We start from the raw sequence: 21,277 nt of genomic DNA, 5'->3' as shown, positions 1-21,277 counted from the left end.
TTAACCAATTCAATTATACCCATTTTTCCATTTTTGTCTATCTCTATGCAATGGTCTCTTGGCCGTAAAAATTAAGCTATCGCGTCTTCAAAATTGCGCGGGCAAAAATGTTGAGAGCTCTTGCAGACAGGTTCATATTTTAAATGGTTCAAATCGGTAAAGGAACACTCCCAGTGCGCAGTGCAATCTATAAACACCTCCATCTTCCAAGGGATTTGGGTTTTTTGCTCATTATTCTTCTATCCTAATATATGTTCGACATTTAAAAATTTTTCAACAAAATTATACCACCCCGGGGGTAATTACGAGTTTTGTCTTGTCATCCTCAATTAATCATTTCAAATGTACTTGTACTTTATTTTTCAAGTCCAAAAACGAAAGCATTTGATTTGATGCTTTCCAATAGGTTGGAGAAAATTAATACGAAAGTTACGAAGAGCTGTCAATTTTGGGAATTGTCACGATCGCAAGAATGAAGATAGATATCTGAAATTTGACATGAATATTTCTCGGTCTAGTCAAGATGCAAATTATAAAAATGGGCGTGATACGTTGGCAGATACGCTCACAATGCAGAAGATAGTTAAAGAAGAACGTCGAGAAATACCGACACGTTGCTTACATTTGCGTCTATAACTTTCGATGCAAGAAAGAAAGAAATTTTCGAAAAGCTTTGATTTACACGCATATTAGGTTCACATCCGAAATTAAGAATAAAATCCGATCCAATATGCGTCGGAATAAATCGAAAACAAATTCGAAAATTTTGTAATCACTTCTGATCGGGACAATATTTGCATATAAGATGCAGATGGTTCTGGTAAATATTTGGACAGCAGGTTTTTAGAAATATATTCACGCGATCGAAATTTATAAACGAAAATATGAAAAAATTGCGGGCTTTTTCGGAAGTTATTTGAGTTTCTTCTACATTGTGAGCGTTAATGTAAACAAACTGCACTCATTTTGAAGAAGAACTCGATGCAGAAGTGTGTGGTGCTCAAATCAAAACAGTCGAACGTATAGACGTGTCCCAGCAAAAACGAGTAGTCATCAATCTATATTTTCTATATTTTAACATTAAAAACCAATATTTCTTCCCTAAAGACGTTGATTCCCCTATGCTGAATCTGTAAAATGAAAAATTTACCAAATTGATGTCTCGATTAACATATGCACGAGATTCTCATAAAAGAGAACAAAAACAAAAAAAAAAGAAACGATAATATATATATAAGAAAACAAAAAAAAAAAAAAAGGATTGTAAAGAAGGTAGAAAGGTTACCTTCACTACACGCAACTGATTGATATCGGCATTAACGGACAGTTAAACAGAGATAGAGAAAGAGAGAGAGAGAGAGAGAGAGAGAGAGAAAAGGTAAAAAATGATGAAATTTTTCGAATTACTAAATGCAGAATAAAACTAAATATGGAAAAATATGAGGCAAAGTGTAGTGCAAAGCATATCACTTAGGCTTTAAATACCTTAGGCCTTTCAAAAAAAAGGCATCAGCTCAGATAGCAGTTGTCAGGAGCGTGTATTTTAGATTCGAAATCTATTAAAATTATATTATTTTACAAATGTTTGAAAGCATTCTAGGCATTAAACATCAAAGGAATTTACTTGCTTTCCTGATGTTGTGCTTAGCACATTTGCCCAGTAAGTAAGCGGATACATATGCATATATGTATATGTATATGTAAAATTGCAAATATTATTTTATGTTTAAAATTTCCTTTTCAGCAGGAAATTCTGGAAGAACACGTTTCCCGTGCAAATGTATTCGGTTTGCTAGTTCTCATATGCTTATATTATGCGTTGATTTCGTAGACAGAAACTCATTAGGTCTCCTTCGGCACACACAATTTATCATGAATGTTGTAGAAAATCACTGAGTCCTCCTCATTACTTGAACGTTAACTGTAATTGTTGGTTTTCGTTGCTGATTTGCTTTAACAGTTAGATACTCAAGTGCCAGAGAAGAGATTGTCTCTTCATGTTTGACTAATGCCGTTTTCACTATGATTGATTGATTTCGACAGAATTCATCATCATTTTGTAAATGTTTTCCTATTATTTTTGTTGTTCTTGCTTGCTCGTTACTATTTGCTGTTATTGTCACGAAATCATTGCGTTATCGCATTCATGATTTCAGTAATGATAATGCTAATGATAAGTGAAATAAAAAAAATTAAAATAAAAAAATAAAAAAAAAACCTTGCTTTGAATACGTAAGTATTGCCTTCAAGGAGCATCCAGCAAAAAAAAAAAAAAAAAAAAACAAACAAAGAAATCAATCCTAAGCACATATGAGTTTATGAATCAAAAAGAGCCAATCAAAATATACCGAAAAAAACAATGCATGCTCTTCAGAATTTTCCAATTTAGATAAAATTAGTTTCGATTTGTAGTTATATTCAAGAAATTTGACACATGTTATGATTAATGGCAGCATATTGACATAATTTGCAAGAGAAGAAAATCAAAAAAAAAAAAAAAATAAATAAAAGGAAAGGAAAGAAAATTGGTTTTCCTTCAATAAACATCGCACCATGAACAGATTGCATAAAGTTTTCGTGCCGCTTATATGTATGCGTTCTCCAAACTTTTCACCAAGACTGTAAACTATATACGACCTTTAAAATATCACAAGGGATTTGATAAGTAAAAGCGTTCAAGCTTTCAACTTTCAAAACAATTTTTTAATATAAATTTTTCTTATTAAGTACCAAAGCATACAAACGCACACCAACCACGCACTAGTACATTAGATTTATTGTTCTTATAGCAACGGTCCGAATTATCCAGCAGCCATTACACATGCATGCAAATAACAGGAGACTTAAATGTTTCGTTAGTTTCGCAATTTATGTTTTATATCGTAGCCTACTATCTGCCCTTACACATAATACTGGTTTCACAAAGGGATAACTGTAGACGGAGAAGCGTCACAATTTGTTACATATACTTCTTAACTTCTGTAGATAGATAGTTCGTGTCGGAACTAAATGTATTATTAATCTCAAAGCTTAAGACAGCAATATAAATGGGCGGGAAAGAGGTAAATTCTAAGACTGCAACTTGGTTGAGTACTAATAAGTATGGGTAATGGATTATTTTTGTTTTGAGGAGTATGTTCGAATGACTAGTTCAGTCGCCGTAATAAAGCTACATATATTTTTTATTGATATTAAGTTCAACACGTCCAAGAGCTAGTTACTGCAAAGAAGCATAAAGATTTTCGTCCACACAGCACCTAAAAGCGTAAGTGTCATAAGACTCTATCGCCAATTGCAAAGTGAAAAAGTGGATCTCTTACGAATCCACCGGTATGATTGCCGTAGTACGACTAAGACGATTTCTTGCAAATTTTTTTTTTTTTTTGTCTTGATTTTCTTCACACCGATTAGATATAGTGATGAAACGAATTTACCATTAACATCCGAGTAGTGTGCATAAGCTAAAATCTTACTTTATACAAGTGCAACTTTTTTCTAACATTTCGAAAAACTATGATTTATGATTGAACCATAACTCTAACACATTTATCCAAAATATGGGCTCGCTTGCGAACAGCGTCAAAGGATAATTTGTCCTATTCGTATGTTTTTCATGTTCAACCTAAAAGATAGCAGAAGTAATGGCCAACGGTGGGCAGTGCTTGGTATCGTTCTTTAATATAGATAGTGTAAATAAGGGTCTGCTGTTTTTTTGTAAAAAATTGACGGAAAAAAATGAGGACAAAATATTTTATTCAAACTATTGTGTATCGCCAAGGCAGATTATAACTTTTTCCGTGAAAAGAAAGGCCCAATTCGAACAGACAGTAAGTTCCCGATTGAAACGAATGTTAAGTAGAAGCAGCAACTTGTTGCAGCAGCTTGTTGGTGCTGCTTATGTTCCTCAAGCGAGTTTTCCAATACATTTCTTTATACTGTCAATAGCATATTGCGTCCGTTTCTCGTCCCAATTGCATCAATTGTTATCAGCAGTGTTTAATGGTAATCATTTCATTCTCTTGGCACAGACACAGTTAACATGATCCTCCTCCTCACATAAAGCCGTCACGCATATTGAACTTAATCGCCGATATTGGTTACTTGCGTCGGGTGCGTCATGATTACTTCGCCTATGGATATTATAATGCATCAATCGTTCATCAATTGTAACGATTCAGTAGCATTACCCTTCTAACTAAGTAGGAAAACTCATATATCCCATGAACGGCATTTTTCTTAGTGCAGAAATCGATCTGCTTAAAGATCACCATATGTGTGTTCCGTACACTTTTCGGAAAAACTTATACTGCGTAGAGCTTAAAGGGGATAAATGCGAAAGAAAAGGTTACACTCTCTTTTTTTTCACAACTGGTCTCTGTCGGAACACAGCAAAAACTTATTTACGTCTCAGTAATAAAAAAATTAAATTTTGCCAAAAAAAAAACAAAAATCCCTTAATACAAAATTTACGGCATCGGTCAATTTGACTGGTTTTTATTAACGCTGAAGGGAACATAAGTTCACAACATGAAGCGAGAACTAGTTTTTACTTTGTTCGTATTAAAATTTGATTCTTTTTACGATCCATAACGGGATCTTAAGATGTTCACGGATGCTACAAGTTTATATCAGCTCGCAAAATAAACATTACATCACGGTTTTTGATCACAAAACAGGGCGAACACCCAACCATTCAATATTTGAATCGCGCATCGTGTCATACTTAGCGCTTGGCAACTCTTTGTAAGCGATTGTTTAAATTCAAAACAAGTAAGAAAATTATATTCGGCCGTGACCGAATCTTTTATAACCAACACCTTGATCGTAAAAATACGGGAGAGAATAAAATTTTTATACCTTATAATATTGGGTGAGCGCGTATGATTTTTCCTATTTTTCGAATAAAAGTCGAAGTTTCTATAGTGGGTGTTCCGGACGTTATGAGTAATAACGGAAAGCGAAGGTACTCACAATTCTAGTTTCATAGATGTATGGTCCTTGTAGGCGCGTCCTTTGTATACTTCAGTTCACTTTCCAATCCTTTTGCACACTTGTAAGCGATTTATTTAGTCTCGCTAACTGGACTGTGCTCACTTCAACCAATTTGGCTCATTTGCAATACCCATCTGCGTGCAAGAACTTTCATAATTTCTGTCAAAATTTAAGGCGCTAGCTTAGTTATTCCATGGCCATGAAAAGGTTTACAATAGTGGCCAACAGTGGATAGAAGGACTTACGGAGAGGCGGACAGATGGACTTGATTAGGTAAAATCAGAATTTGATGCTGATCAAGAATATGTAGACCTTAGGATTTCCCTGAAGCTTCCTTCTGGGCGTTGCAAAGGGGAGATGAACTACGCTTTGATGGGTAGCATAGATGTGCCGAAACTCTCACCTCCCAGTGGTGATCCCCGGGCAACGGCTTCGGCCGGCTAAGAAGAGTTTAAGGTTTTGGGCTGCTAACGCGGCGACGAGTTTCTGAGAGATGGTGGAAGGGTTGGCTGGAAGATGAGCTCTTCACTCTATAGCTGGTTACTACCTAGGAAATATCTGAATGGGTTTAAGTACGTTGAAGGTAGTAATCTAGCGAGTGCATGGTAGATTCTGCCATGTCAGTGCAATACCTGAGACCTATATATCTTGAAGAAAAGTAGTTCACTGGTGTTGGTAACCAGGAGAGTATGGAGAATCCGAAGCAAGTGCGGTTGTTTTTAACATCCGCCCAAAGTGTGCCTAAGGCTTTGTAAAATAAACTGGGAGCCACGGGGGTCAGGAGGCTCGCCTCACAAAGCCACGTATGCCTGCGGGTGTATGATGGACTTTGTCCTTAAGTCGTAATGAATAAATTAATTATACTATTAATGCAAAGAGGAATTGACGGACGGCTTTCCCTTTGGCCGATTAGTAGAAGATATGTGGCAAATTGATTTAATACATGCAAAAATGAAAAAAGGTATATGACGGAAAGGTTTTTCCCCTTTTACCTATTTTTACTTTTGAACACATGTCACGGATGCCTGCGGGTAATGGTGGTAATTGATCAACGGCGCCGTGGAAGCATTATGGCGGAAGCGAGCGCAATTTTTACCCTTTTTGAACGCATATCGTTGATCAATTTGTGAGTCCTGACTGCTTGGGTGCAGCCCTTCGAGGAATACTCGTGGTGGTTGTGGTTGGCGAGTTCCTAGCTAAAATGGAACAATTGAGTGCAGCTAGGCCTCGCCATTGACCCAGAGTGGGGTTTATTGTTCCATACACAATAAACCGTTCTGGACTCTGGTGCTGTTTAGGCCCCTACTCTGTGGGGATTGTCTAACTCGCCAGGGGGCGTAGTACGCTTAAAAAGTGGCTTGGGCCACCGTGGGGTTAAGCCTTTCAGGCAGGAACCCACGTTAAACCCTTGCCACAAATTCTGGGCGTTGCAAACGTTCTTGATGGGTATAAAATGACAGACTGACGGCCAACACTGAAACTACATACAGAATATTCTGTAATTTCGAGGCCATAGTTTAAGTTAAAACGGTAAAATGCTCAGATTGTTTGTGCAACTGTGCACGAGCCTTTGTATCGATTTCGAACATAAAATGTAAACTCGCGTCAGTTAGGAGACAAAAAAATTGTTACAAAAAAATCTTGAGGTCGTGATTATGCTTTCCATCCATGGGATGAAAGACAGACGGAAAGAAATGTCTAAAGTGCTTTTGCTATCAGTTTTGATCAAAAGCATATATATATAAAGCATATAAATATATATATTATGGACCTTTCGACGCATAATTCCAAGACGGAAATATTATGACAGATACGGTGAGTATCGAGGAAATCCAAATATATAATCTTTGTCACTATTTGGTTTTCTTTTCTTTTCTTTTCTTTTTTTTTTTTTTTGACTTTTGTAAAAGCATTGAGAACTTTGCACACAAGTCTTTGTTACTTTCGTTACACATCAAAAGATAATTCATCAAAAGTTGTGTACAAGGTACGTCTCAACTCCCAGTTATAAATGTATGCGCGTATGTGCGCCTGCATAATAAATAATTCAACCAGCATATTAAGCCACACAAATGAAGGTAAAGATGAAGAAAAGAAGGAAAGAAAAATAGTAAAAACAAAGCAAGAAAATAAGTTTTAAAGACGACAAGTTTTGACTTACAGCGAATCTTGTTTACTCAGCACCGAAAGTTATATACCGTTTTATTTTAATTAGGAAAAGAGACGCCGGTAAAGATTTTTAAAACGAAATCTTCCATTTAAACGAAATTTTTCATTTCGATTTACGTGAACGAAATTTGTGCGAAGTGTCTTTCTTTTCCCCGTAATAATAATAATAATCAAATAAGCAAAGGAAAAGTCCCAGGTTTGTTGTGCGGTTTCAAGTTTTGTTTGTTTACCCGTAACCGAACCGAATATTATTATACTATATATATATATATCTGTTCGGTGAAAATTCATAAAGACTGCACACAATAGATATATCAAACTTTAACTTATGCTCGAGACGTCGATCAGCCGGTTAGAGATGGCAATGACATTTGTAAAATTTATAAAATGCATCTCTTATATAAGGATCGGATTGACTGACAAACTGAACACACTGAAATCGTGTACCAGCAGATATGAGTGAAGGCGATGTAGAAAGCGTACCGCAAAAGTTTAGCTAACTTTATAAAACTTATTTAGTCTTACTATTTACATATCTATCTACCAAAGCGATACCAAGACATTAAAATATTATTATTTATATACATTTTTTTTCTTCTTCTTCTTCTTCTTTGCCGGTACGCCGTTTTTTTACGAAATGTTAAATTAAAAAGTATTTGCATTTTCGCTGCAATTCATTCGACAGGAAATAAGAAATTTTTGCAAACGGAAAACTAGTAATTTTTTGTCATTAATTGAATTTTTTGAAAATTTCCGGATAGTTTTAAATAAAAAATATTTCGCTTTATTAGTAAGTTATAGTCAACGCGAGAGACAGACACATAAGCATTCGCGAACATTTGCATCGTTGTATCAGAAACATTTCTTAAGAAACAGATAATTGAAACTCAGTACTTATTGCAATTATTAGAGATGACTACGTCTAGGGTCCTAAGCTACCTTTCTATGAGGCGTAATCTGGTCAATATTTTTTTTTTTATTTTATCTATAAATATTTTGAAGAGTAATCAAGCGGATCTTATAAAACTGGGGCCGGCTTATGGCTGTTGACTTTGACTATGCTCTTCGATACCAATTTTATCTTCGAACAAATTTATGTTCGCGGAAAAAATCATACATGGGATTAACAGCTGCACACTCGCCACACTAATGTGTCGACCCGATAGACGACTCGATCTTGACAAGCACAAATCCGAACGTAAAAATTAATATCGAAATTATACGTTGACAGCCATAAATCAATTCTTATACGCCCGCAAACGCTAAGAATCGAAGCAAACTTATACTTTTATGTTTTTATGTCAATTTACAAAGTATGAATAAAAACGTTGCCGGATAACGTAGATCACATGCTCGCCTACGACTGTTTCGCTGAATTTGCGATCTCTGCGAAACCCGCAACCATTGAGTTATTAGTTACAATTCTTCGCCTATTCGGCTACTCATATGGGCTCTTACGCTTTTTTATATTACATGGAAATGAAAGAACGATAGAATGGAAAAGAAAAAGAGATCGTTTAAGCCGCATTCAAAAAATTAATCAAATATATCCAGTGATGTAAATATCAGTTAAGCACACAAGACCGAAGCACCATAAGCATTTACATATAAATGTATGTGTACATTCATATCTTCGTATATATGCCTACAAACGAATAGTCACCCGTTACTATTGGTCCTTTGTCATCTTGTGTTTACAATCCTAACACCAGAAACTTGGGATAAATCCTATGGTAAATATAAGGGAAATCTATAGCATTCAGTAATAAATTTAGTAAAATTTTTTTAACGAAAACCCAAAAAGGTTCTTGTTAAATATATAAAAAAAAAAAAAAAAAATGTTGTCTGGAAATATTGAGATATCTGAGTAAAACTCTGAACCAAGCCATTGTCACAGGTCTCTTTTGAAGTCAACTTTACACCATTGAGAGAGTTTTGCAGAGAGTCAAACCAGTGGTAGAGTCAAACGTGTCAGAGACAGAGACTTAATACATCAAAAGCTTTCTCAATTTTTTCAAAATCATTAACGGTACGGTATGCGTAGCCTGGCATTGATGCGATGAAAACCGATGCAATTCCTATTGACTTGAATTCTTAAGTTAAGACCAAGAAAAGATCTTTGAAAAATGTTGTGTTCCATGGAGAGTAGTTCTGCGCTACCTCGACAAAGAATATCTTCCCCACTATTAGTTGTTGACTGCAGAGAATGAAATCAATATGATTATCCCCGTTCAATCCCAGCGAGTAAAACGTATGATCTCTCTCAACTTTTGCCATTTCAAAGCAAAAGATCTTTTTTGCAGATTGTCTTCGTAAGTGAATTACTTTTCAAATTCACATTTTCCAACAATCAACCTAAATCGTTTCTTTTTCCATGCGGCTTGAAAACTATTTCTAAACTCGTTTCTAGTAAATGTTTCGGGTAAGTGTTTCGCATTTTCATTGCGAGCATCTGCAAATTTTCGCACGCTAGCGAAGCCGCTATCACACCTTGATCGATATGATATTGTAATATAAAGCGAAACGCGAAACTGCTGTCAAATGGACTGACAAACGTCACAACATTTTTTGACTTTTAATTATCTGTCGTCTGTTACCTGCTTTAATTACATTTCACCTTTTCCATGTCTGCGTTGGTTTGAGTGAATGTCATCCAAGTTATGGCATTCTACGAGCAACGATTGGGAAAGATGCCATGCCTTTCTTTCTCGACGCAATATTATGTAGAATTGCCGGCTTGATGACATACTCGATACTCACAATACTTGCCTTACGTATATCAGATTCGTGCCTATTGCAGAAAACACACTTTTTACTTAAGTGTTTGTAAAAGTATTTAATTTTAATGACTCTTCAATATTGTTTCTCGTATAAAGCTTATAAATTTATTAAATGCAAGAGAAGAAGAAAAAACAAGAGATATTTCACATACATCGCTTAATGCGAATGATATGCATAGACTACGTTTCGAGTTTACTTACTAGAAAAGTAAAAATGACTACAAAATCATCATCAATTATACTATACATTGACGACAAGCCGATAAGATTCGTCGCGGTTCGTAAACAAATATGATCTGACTTCTGTCTGACTTTGTAACTTCTAGATAGCTTCTGGCCTTTACGAATGCCTAAGCATGCGCAAGATATGTAACACATTGTAACTTGGGATGGGATAAAAGTTTGATATATTTTGATTGAAATTTTAATATTATCTACAAAATAATATGACTTTGACAATTATCGAGCGGACAATAGTTGAATGTGCTTAAATTAAAAATCGGGCAACATAATCAAATCTCTTTAATGTGATGTGTAAAAATATTGAGAAAATGATTTGCTCTTTCAATTAATTACGTTAAGAGGAAATTCAGTCGAAACTTAATAGGAATAAAAGATTGCACTCAACGAATCCAAATCACTTCTCTTCTGCGTGTAATACAAATTCCATTTGGAAATTAATCGAGGAATTAATTGTTCTGCATCGGGGAGCAGATATATATTTCCACTACACAAAGTCTTTGTTTGTGCGGCAAAATTGAAAATTTTCATTATTTTAAATGTAGTCACAGTCTGTCTGGTTAATGGTCTACGAAACAAAGATCGCTACGATTTGGCGAGAACTCTAAATTATCGTGAGGCTTCTGGGAAATTTATGTATTTGCTATTCTGAGCTAACGCAGAAGATAAGTACCGCGACTACCAAGTTGACGTTCACGAGTTCAAATTTTAATTCAGGCTGGTCAACCTTGATCGTGAGTGTAGTGAGTGCTAAGCACTTGACAACTGAGCACATAACCAAGAAGCGATGGTCGCTTCTCAACTGTTTCTCTACTTGCGCACTTACTTCTAAGCATCACCCAGTTACACCTATAACGAATTCCTCGGTGATTGATCAGATTATGAAAAACAAAAAAGGACAAATATGTAAACTTTCCTGGTGCCCTGTCGCTACAATATATATTGCGCCAAGTAGGAAAATCGCATGCGACTTTTACATCTTTATGCTAACAAAGGGTGAAACATAATACCAATAAAAAAACTGAACGCAGCTTTCATATTCTAGAATAATAAAGTGGGTGTGGCAGATTTTTTCCATTTTTGCAGGTCATGCGTACAAGTTTTTATCGTTGATCTGTTCTGCTTTCTGAGTTTATCAGCGATAAACTTAAAAAGCATAGTTTACGTGGCGCTGTAATTGTCCCCTTTTTCATTGCTAAACTGCTTGTAAGAATTTTCAAGTGCCAGTCTGAATTTTTTGCTTATAGTATTACACAGACGGACAGATGGACACATGCTTAAATCGATTCCGAATTTAATGCGAATCGTATATATATTTATATAATTTGTTGGATATCTGAGGCTGCGTTATGGATTTGTTAAACGTTTTGGCGAAATTAATAAATACCGCGACATGCCCCCACCTCACCCGCCATCGATAATGAATATAAAAAAAATAAATAAAAGAAAAATGATATTAATATATATACATAATAATTTATTAAATAGCTATTAATTCGTTACATGAGCTTTTTAGTGTAAAAACTATTATTAATTACGCGCGAATTAGTTGATAATGGACGCGAAGGTGTTAATGTGCAAAAAATGGGGGAATGAAAAATTATTTAATTTAAAAAACTATGCATGTATGTATGTATGTATATATGTATGTATGTATGTATATATGTATGTATATATGTATTTATATATGTATGTATGTATGTATGTATGTATTCATTTAAAAGGCACGCTAATTAAACCTTAAAAGGCATGCTTCCCTTTTAGTAACTTTAACTCGGATAATTATCGCATACGTATACGTAACAATTACATAGTAAGCTTTAATAATTGCACACATTAGAGAATGCAAATTACCCTTACCTCCGTGCATGCATTATATTTTCAATTGAAAAGAAGAGTAAGTATTACGTTAACATTATAGTTATGGTATGTTATTCATTGAATTTTATATCCATTACCACATTACGGACGGACATTAATCAATTAACTAATGAAAAAGTATTATTGTTAACTAAGGATAAATTTTTTTTAAATACTTAGGCACATAGAGTGCTTTTAAATTTTCTTAACTAAAATCTATGGTAAAAAAAGAAGATTCAAAGTTCACCACGCAGATAGAGGGCATACGTTACCGATCTTTTAATCGAACTAATACGTACTACTGTACATATTGGGCAATATACATCGCTTGCAATAATTTCTGAAAAACATTTCAATCAAAAACGACGTTAAGTCGTAGTAAACCTAATAATAGTTCTTAAGGGTTTGATTTCAAAATCTAGGATTGTCTAGGCAAACTGAAAGAGTGTGAAAAGTTTTTGTACTCCTCCCTTGAACTTTTTAATGTGATAATAAAAATCAAAAGTTGTACACATATTGAGGATAAACGGCCGCGAGTTGAGAATAGGAAACAGGAAATCTTAAATACTGTGTACTTCTCTGCAGGCACACATATTATTTTTGAAAATTTTTCCATTTCATTGCATATTCTTGTGTCGAAGACAACTCTTCAACTTTTCTTATTCCGTCACTAAGTTACTGACATAGTCGTGCCTTAGTGATTCGCTATATGTGCTCTTCTTCGCCGTGCAATTCTTAGGCATTTATCGATCCGGATTGTCTAAGGACACTGAAATTCATTGAAATTGAAACACGAAACTAAGCAGATACGATCAGGACAGAATTCCCTTTTCTTGTCAACTTCGTACGTAAGCGAAACCGCACTTTAAATATCATCTCATCGAATTAAAAATTCGATTTAACCTTGAAAATATAAGCGAAATTTCTAAGGTAGCTATCCCAAGATTAACTATAATTTGGCCAAATTTTTCTACAACCGCCTATTAAACAAAGGGTTCATGCAATTTTGGATTGTTCTCAAGCTTTCATACACGTATAGTCTATCATGATTTTTCTTGTTTTTTTTTTGTTTTAATAACCGTTCTTTGCGGTTCATATTTGCATGTGAAATAAAAATGGGTTTAATTTGTTTCACGCGCGCCGACACTCATACGCACGCAACTAGATATCATTCTATTCATTTAATAATAATAATAATAATAATAATAATAATAAAGATAAAAAAAACTGTACATTGTTCTACTATAGATCTATTTAACGATGTAGATGCGCATTCAGGCCGGGCGTACGCAAATGGGAGGCAAGGAAGATGAAAATGAAAATTCGATTTTCGTCAATAGATTGACTTCGTATGCCAAGTACAAACGGAATGAATTAATTTAAGACTAACGTCTATGCAAAGTATTTGTAAGCTCACTATGAAGAGGTAAGGAGTTTTCAAGGCCATTGCATGAACATTGCTTACATCAAAGTTTCATCGAATCGTATCATGGAATAATACGTTAAGGATATCATATAGAATATTAAATGCTGAGTGCTGAGAATGTATGAATCAATTTGTCATTATTCGACTCACCTTTCTGAAACGAAAATTCAACTCGAACTGTTTTGTCAAAAACTATCAAAATATTTAATTCGGCTTGAAGGCTTCAAAGCTTACTTCTATTGTCTTCAAAAATGAAATAATATGTTCGCTTTGAGTCTCTTCAGAACTCGGGAACGAAGAGTTCAATTATTTAATTTTCCTAGATAACACGATATTAAAAACATATTTGCAAACATATTTGCGTTCAACTTAACTCAGAGGTCAGCGAAATTGATTCGAGTCCTCAACTAAAACAAGTGTATAAATTATATACGGCCGGAAACATCTTGAGATGGTCGAAATTTCTTCCCATTATATCTCTTTTCAGAAATTTTTCCAACTATTTTGGCAAAAATGATTTGCCCGTCTGTCTGTCTACTTTTCTATCTTTTTATGATTATCGTATATAAATCACAAAAGCCTAGATGTGAAGGAGTCAAACATAGCGCCCGCATTCTCGCTTGAACATCATTTTAAACGCAATAAAGGTAAGATAATTATCCTCAATTTATCGTACTATAGAAGCGGTTGGAATCAATTCAAACCGTGGCATCTCCACGCCATTAAAAGCGTATATTTTAACTAAATATCGATGGCGGATCGTGTACTTTTCTTGAAGAAGGCTGTAATTGTGGTACAATTTTTTTAGAAAATATTATTATTTCAGACTGTAAAGCGAAATCAATTAAAAAAGAGCTAATCGCCGGTTAGCGTTCTTCTCTTCTTATCTTTCAAATTTTTTTACTCCGTCTCTCTCCCCTCTCCGTGGAGAGGAAAAATATTAAGACTACAGCCTTGCTACACTGATGGTATGTGAAGCATGTGCACATACAAATAAACGTGGATAGCGTATGGACATGAAGAAGGTGGAAAAAAAATATGTTTGTGTGAAATTATAACTAAAAGCATTTTGTTGTTATTGTATCGTTAAGCAGATATTAAAAACACAATAATACACAAACAAATGCAAATTTACACAAATAAAATAACTTTGCATGTATTGCTATTTGTATATAAATGCACATAATAACTGTTAACAGAAATGCAAATAAAATGTATGTGTAATTGCATAGTAGTTTTTATACAGTTAACTAAAGCCAGTAGTAGTCTGCGAACAATAAGTGACTGCTAATAAAACTGTACAAAGAAAATCTCATCACGGAATGTATGTATGCGTGTATATGATATCTAACTAACTAACTAATTAGATAAAATATTTGTACTGAGTAATTTTTATCCTTATATGTATGTTACAATTGCATGCGCATGTGTATATATTATATCTCTTAGCCAGTTAATGGTCTTAGCGTGCAAAATATTTCAAAGTAAATGCGGCAAACATAAAGGGAAACGGAACGATTTCAATTCAACACATATGAACATTGTTTACATTTACAATGCTACGCCAGCGTATGCATAGACAAGTAATGATTTGGGTAAATAGATAGTATAGCGATTGATACGGCTGCGAATCGGAATGGAAATGTGAATGATATGCGAATGCGGATTTGTCTCTCAACAATTTTATGTATGTACGAGCAAGAGTAAATAGGAAAGCTGTCTCCGCTTTCATTTGAACATTAAGTATCTACAATTTTACAGAGTTGTTTGTTAAGTGCATGTGCAAGTGCAAGTGTTTGATTGATGCAATCGTATGCATTCCTAAGCCTTTAAACAACTATCATAGGTATTTAGCATAGATATAAGATTGACATTCACAATAAGTTGTCGGTTCTTGATAACGATTACGTACCGCGTTAAGCTGGATTATAACGCAAACTCTTATCGCAACGAGAACTTATTCATTTGTAACGGAAGTAAGGGAGCAAATGATGTACAGTGAATCTGCCTATATCGTGTGCATCAGTGCAGGTACACCTTCGAATGTTGTGAAGTTGTGAAGTCTATTTCTTCTCTATGTAGTTTAGGGCTATCGCACACTGGAAAGATGAGGCAGTTAGTTGTGCAATAAATCGAAATAATTCTAAATATCAGTCCATGTGCAAACTAAAAGGCCATCAAAGCATAACCTACTTAGCAGAACGAAGAGAGAGAGAGAGAGCCTAACTAATCTTGAGAACTCGTCCCGAGACCATTGAAAATATACAATGTCCCTTATCAATGGAAATGGAATATCATTGTAGCACAAAATAATACTTTCCCCGTCAGAGTTATCAGAAAACTCTTAAGATTTCCTTTCCGAGGAGCCCTTATATTCTTTTTTGCGGTCACTTTAAAGGCACATTAGACCATCAGAATAATTATCCACTATGAAGAAATTAATTAAAGCTACGAAAAACAAAATGGCTGCATAGTCATATAAGCGGCTCCTATGGTTCTTAGTCGAATTTCTGGTCACAAGCTTTCTTTGAAAAGCTTTAATTTTTATGCAGCATAGGACAATGCTCTGCCAATGTCTCAGACAATTCGTTGCTATATCCTCTTCCTGTTGACGTTTAGCAACTTGCGATAGAATACTAAAACTTTATTTTATATATATATATATATGGCCTAAGTCTGTAGGCAGAAGGTTACCTCCAAGCATGCTTGCAATTACTAAAAAAATAAACGAAAGTTTTTGAGTAAAAAAATTCAAAATATATTTGTAAGTAATTTTTTTTTAAAGATAATAAGTAAAGATGAGAGAACCAAGCTCAAGATCAAGATGAGAAAACTGACTGAAGGTTAATGTCCCTAAAAGTGGGCCAATATGACAATATAGATATGATGTTTAAATAAATAAAAAGCAAGAAAATTTTATGACAAAATCTTTTATACCCATCATCGTCATCCTAAGCAAAGGGAAAGATATAAATTTTTCTGCTCTCTAGTATTGCGTACAAACGACTAACTTTTCCTATTTTCAGAATTAAACTGGAACTTGATGTGGTGTATGTGTCGTAGTTTGTGAGTAATAAGCAAAAAAATATGAAAAGCAAAGGTATTCATCGTTATCGTTACAAAGATGTGTGGGAGTTGTTTGAAAAGTGTGTGGCATTTTAAAATTCTTCCGGAAGTTTGTAGGCGACATCTTTATTCCTGCACACGAGATAATCTTTACTATTGATAGTGTAGAGCTGCACAGACGGACAGATGGACAGACAAACGGATGAACATGTTTAGGTGCATTCTGAATTTCAAACTATCCAAGAATTTATATACTTTATGGAGTCTTCGAAGCTCGCCTCTGCGTGCCATAAAAATGTATTGAAAAAAGAATGAAGTTTTGATATGCGAATATATTGGGTACAAATCAATTTTTCCATTTTTGTACAGGTAGTACAGCAGCGCTTGTAGAATGTTGTACTCGCCAATTTTTGTAGATTTATCTGCTGTAGTTTATAATTGATGAACAAGAAACCAATTTACTTACGCCTTTTCAAAAACAGAAGTGTGTCCAGTTTACGTACTACTGTTGACATATCTTTCGACCGATTTGGTGGCAACGTGCAATTTGAGATCGATAGTTTCACTTTTTCCAGAGAATGTTTCCAGCAGAGGCTAAATAGGCGGACAGACGGACAGACGGACAGACGGACAGAACGAACATACTTAAATCGATTCAGACTTTGACGTTGTTTGTCAAACGTCCTGATCGGCGTGGCATACGCAATAAAATTCCGCTCATCCTTCGGCGATGGGTATAATAAGAAACTATATAAACTCGGAAAATTCATTGAAATGATAATTAAATTGATCCGTAAATAGAAAATCCAGTATGTCAGTTTGGACTCAGGCAAAAGAGATATTGTCCAGGGATTTACATGATTGCTCAGCCTGGCAAGACATTTTGCAACGTCTAGGTCGTCATAAATGGCTGAGTTTCTAACGAACCATTAGCAATAATTCAAAGGATATTGGATTGATATATTTAGAGTATTTCAATATTCCTTGTTATTGTTGTATTGGCTGTTGCCATAGTGGCATGACGTAACCGCAAATATGTTGAAAGATATGCTTGTAAATACGTTAATCATTTTCTTGATGGATTAAGCTGAGATTCTGAACGAATTATCCAATCGAGTCGTTTAGTTGTTAAGTCAAGTTGCTGGCGTTTAGCTTCAACATGATTTTTCCATGTTAATCTTTTGTCAGTATGTAAGCCAAGACGTTTTACACAATTGTGTTGTGCTGCAATTGAATTGTCATTCAAAACTTATGAAAGACACGGATCGTTACTTAACGTAATATGCGTAGATTTTTTAGCATTTATTTTGATATACCATTTGTTTAGCCAAAGGGATATTTTGTTGAAAAATGAATTTTTCATTCATAGGAAGCATTCAGGGGATCATTAAATGAAAATAGAATTGCTGCGTCATCAGCGAGCGAGCGTACTTGTAACGTCATTTATCAAATCCTTTGACAGACTTGCAGTAAAAATTATGTTATTTCGATTGACTTACCGAAATGTTCTTGCGATGATTTAGTTCGTGACTTAATAGGTGATTAAAATCATATTATATGCTTATATGTGGATATATGCATCGCAGCTTGATACTTATCATATATTCTGATATATATTCATATATTCGAACTAATAATTATTTTATTTATTTATTCATTTATTTATGCACAGTTTGCAAATGAAGTACGTTTTTACGAACATCATGCTAAGATCTGATATGATTATCACTCAAATGTTTTCTCCTGAAGAGGAAATCACGATGATTTTATAGCATTTTAAAAAAAAACACAAAATAATAATCAATCGCGCTTTTATTGAAGCACTTACTCCAAGCTGCAAGTATATAAATTCATTACAATACCAAGAGTGTATGAAGTCGCTGATAACACATTCTGTTCTACACACAACTGATAAGTTTTCAAGATTCTGCCTAATTTTATCTAAGATCGAAGAAGCTATTAAGAACAGATTTGATTAGATCGCTCGTCATAAAACTTCATTCAAGTCTTTCTATGTGCCCTTTATTTTGACAAAGATCAGTAACAAATAGATTTTTGCTCTATTAGCCAAGTGTACACAACTATGATTAAATTGAAGCATTTCTTAAATCTTATCTTACACTCATAAAGAGTATTTTTTGGGGAAGGAGCAACAATGCAAAAATGCACTGTAATAAGTTGGGATTTTTAAGTTAAGATTTACGTTTGGAATCGCTGCCCTAATATATATTTTTTGATAATTTTACATGTGAAAAATGGGCGTAGAATTACTTTGCGACACTGTAACACTTGAACACTTTCTGTCCTTAAAGGAATCGTCGGGATTCTTATTTTTCCCTTCGTGGGTACACTGTAAACGCCAATTACTTTTCAGACGATTCAATTATTAGTGTTTGCTTCAAATATATATATTTTTTAACTTGTTTTTTTTTTTTGCATATCGATGCTTTTACAAATTTGTCTAACGCAAGATGAAATCAAACATTACATATATATATATATATATGTATACGTGTGTGTGTTTGTGTGTTTGTGTATGGGTGTTATATTCTTATTGGAAAAGAATTTTATTAAAAAATATGATCGAAGAAAAGTCATTCATTCATTCCGTTTTGGTTTCTTTCATAAAAAAATTGAAAGAAAGAAAAGATTTAAATGGATTGTGTAAATGATGTGTTTTTGTCTTATCTTAATCAAATTTATTAATGCAAAATGAAAATAATAGAAATTCTTTTATTCTATGAAAATATTTTCACAAAAGAAAATAGTCTCCATACATATAAGACGACGTCAATGAGATCAATACTAAGAAAATGTCTTCTTTGTTTCCTTTTTAGTGATAACAGCAGAGAGACTAGTGATGAAAACTAATTTGTATATCGATGCGTTTTATCAATTAAAAAGCCCCAAAACTATTGTTTGTTAGTGTTCTTGTTGAAAGCAATTCTACACTTTTATTGGTAAGGAGAGGAGAGACGAAAATCAAGATTTTTCTAATTCACTTTTTGCCTTCGAAACCGTACTTCATCACTACTCATTACTAACGCAATCTTATTATATTTTCCGTTGTAAACCTGGTTATAACACGATTGTTTATCAGAATGTGATGCATTCCCCCCTTGCCCCCACCATAAGAAAAGGGGTTTCCCTAGGGAAATGGAATCATTTATATACAACCTGTATCTTATGTGTCTTCAAAACCTTATGTTCACTAATTTTTTTCTTTTTTTTTTTTGTTTTCTCTTTATTGATTGTTTTTCTTTTGTTGTTTTAATTTCCTGTCACAGATTACTATTATTTCCCTTCGAGTGCTTGTTGGTGCTTGTGTCTATGAACGTATCTCTACATATACCATATGCATATAATGTAATCATTTGCCGGGAAAAACAATGGCAGACAAGGCAGACACAATACAATGACTCTGGCATATAATTTTTGCTGTTGAATATAAAAGCCAATTTGTTCATCATCACGATCAACAACCAAAGCAACAACGCTAAAATAGTTCATTTATGCAAACAATAGTACAAACTATAAAATACCAACAACAATTATAATAGGATTTTCTTAATACCTATAAAATCCGTACGCTTCTCTCTATATATAGTTATAGATGTAGATATAAATTTACGTACAAAATGCCCAGCGACGCAAGTAGCAACCTGCTCGTCAAAATCTGAAGAGCTCCTACGCCGACATCATGAAGCAAATGAAGGCAGAGATGAAGCCTGATAAAGAAGGCATTAACGTAGACAAAATTCGCAGAACAAAGGCTGGAGACCTTCTAGTTCTTTAGCTGAAAAAAAGAGATGGCAAAGCCAGTAAGCTGCAAAAGGCATTGCCATGCACAATGGGAGAAAAGATTATCTCAAAAAAAAAAAAAAAACACGGAAAGCTTACGAGATGTAAGAAACATGGGTAAAGCAGTCAAGAAGGCAGAGATAATCGATGGCATTTTAAACACTGGCGGTAAATTAGACAGGTAGACGATTAGAATATGTAACAACGGGGAATGAAAGAGGGGCTATAACATCGAGAGCTTCCCACTTATTGAAGGTTAGCAAAATCAAAATACGATGCCTTCAATGCCGGAGAATGGAAAAAGAAGTCAAGAAAATATGCGTCCGATACCTAGAGATGTGACATCTGGCTAGAGATTGTCGCGTAGGGTGCAACAAAACCCTGCATAATGAAAATTAGATTTCTTCAAGCAAATCTAGATAGAGGAAAAGAAGCCCAAAACTTGATGATGCAAACAGCAATCGAAGAGAATATAAATGTGAAGCTACTTAGCTAACCATATATGAAACCACAAACGATTGCCTCCAGCCAGGATAGAACAGGCAAAGCAACTATCTATATTGGAAACATTAGCCTATAACTCGAGAAAACAGATGAAGCAAACGAAAACTTTTTTGTAGCGGGACTAACAGGGGTTACTATTTACAGTTTTTGCACTTCTCCCCAAACGTAGACTATGAAACTTTCCCTGAAAAATTGATTGTTTTGGCAGAGCACATAAAGGACTTCTTCTCCCCAGTAATTATAGTAGGGGATTTTAATAGCAAGTCACCGGAATGGCCCCCGAAAAAGTTAGACAGAAGAGGCATTGCATTCAATGAAATGATTGCATCATTAGATCTGGTTGTATTAAACGATGGCTTCGTCCCTACTTTGCAAAGAGGAGCACAGAACACACGATAATAGACATAAGTATAGCGTCGTTAAGATTGACAGATCGATG

The 21,277-nt window shown here is 34.5% G+C and overlaps 1 long non-coding RNA gene across 1 annotated transcript; it reads left to right on the top strand.

Annotated features, from left to right (window-relative positions):
* Positions 1-6,375: 6,375 nt before the first annotated feature.
* Positions 6,376-20,394, top strand: LOC119644613. The gene is made up of 3 exons (XR_005248544.1): positions 6,376-6,807; positions 19,371-19,493; positions 19,821-20,394. It is a non-coding gene; the product is annotated as an uncharacterized LOC119644613 (long non-coding RNA).
* The last annotated feature ends 883 nt before the right edge of the window (positions 20,395-21,277 follow it).

This window comes from Glossina fuscipes, unplaced genomic scaffold (genome assembly GCF_014805625.2).
Source record: "Glossina fuscipes isolate IAEA_lab_2018 unplaced genomic scaffold, Yale_Gfus_2 0, whole genome shotgun sequence".
Lineage (NCBI taxonomy): Eukaryota > Metazoa > Arthropoda > Insecta > Diptera > Glossinidae > Glossina > Glossina fuscipes.
This window is presented reverse-complemented; position numbering and strand designations above follow the sequence as displayed.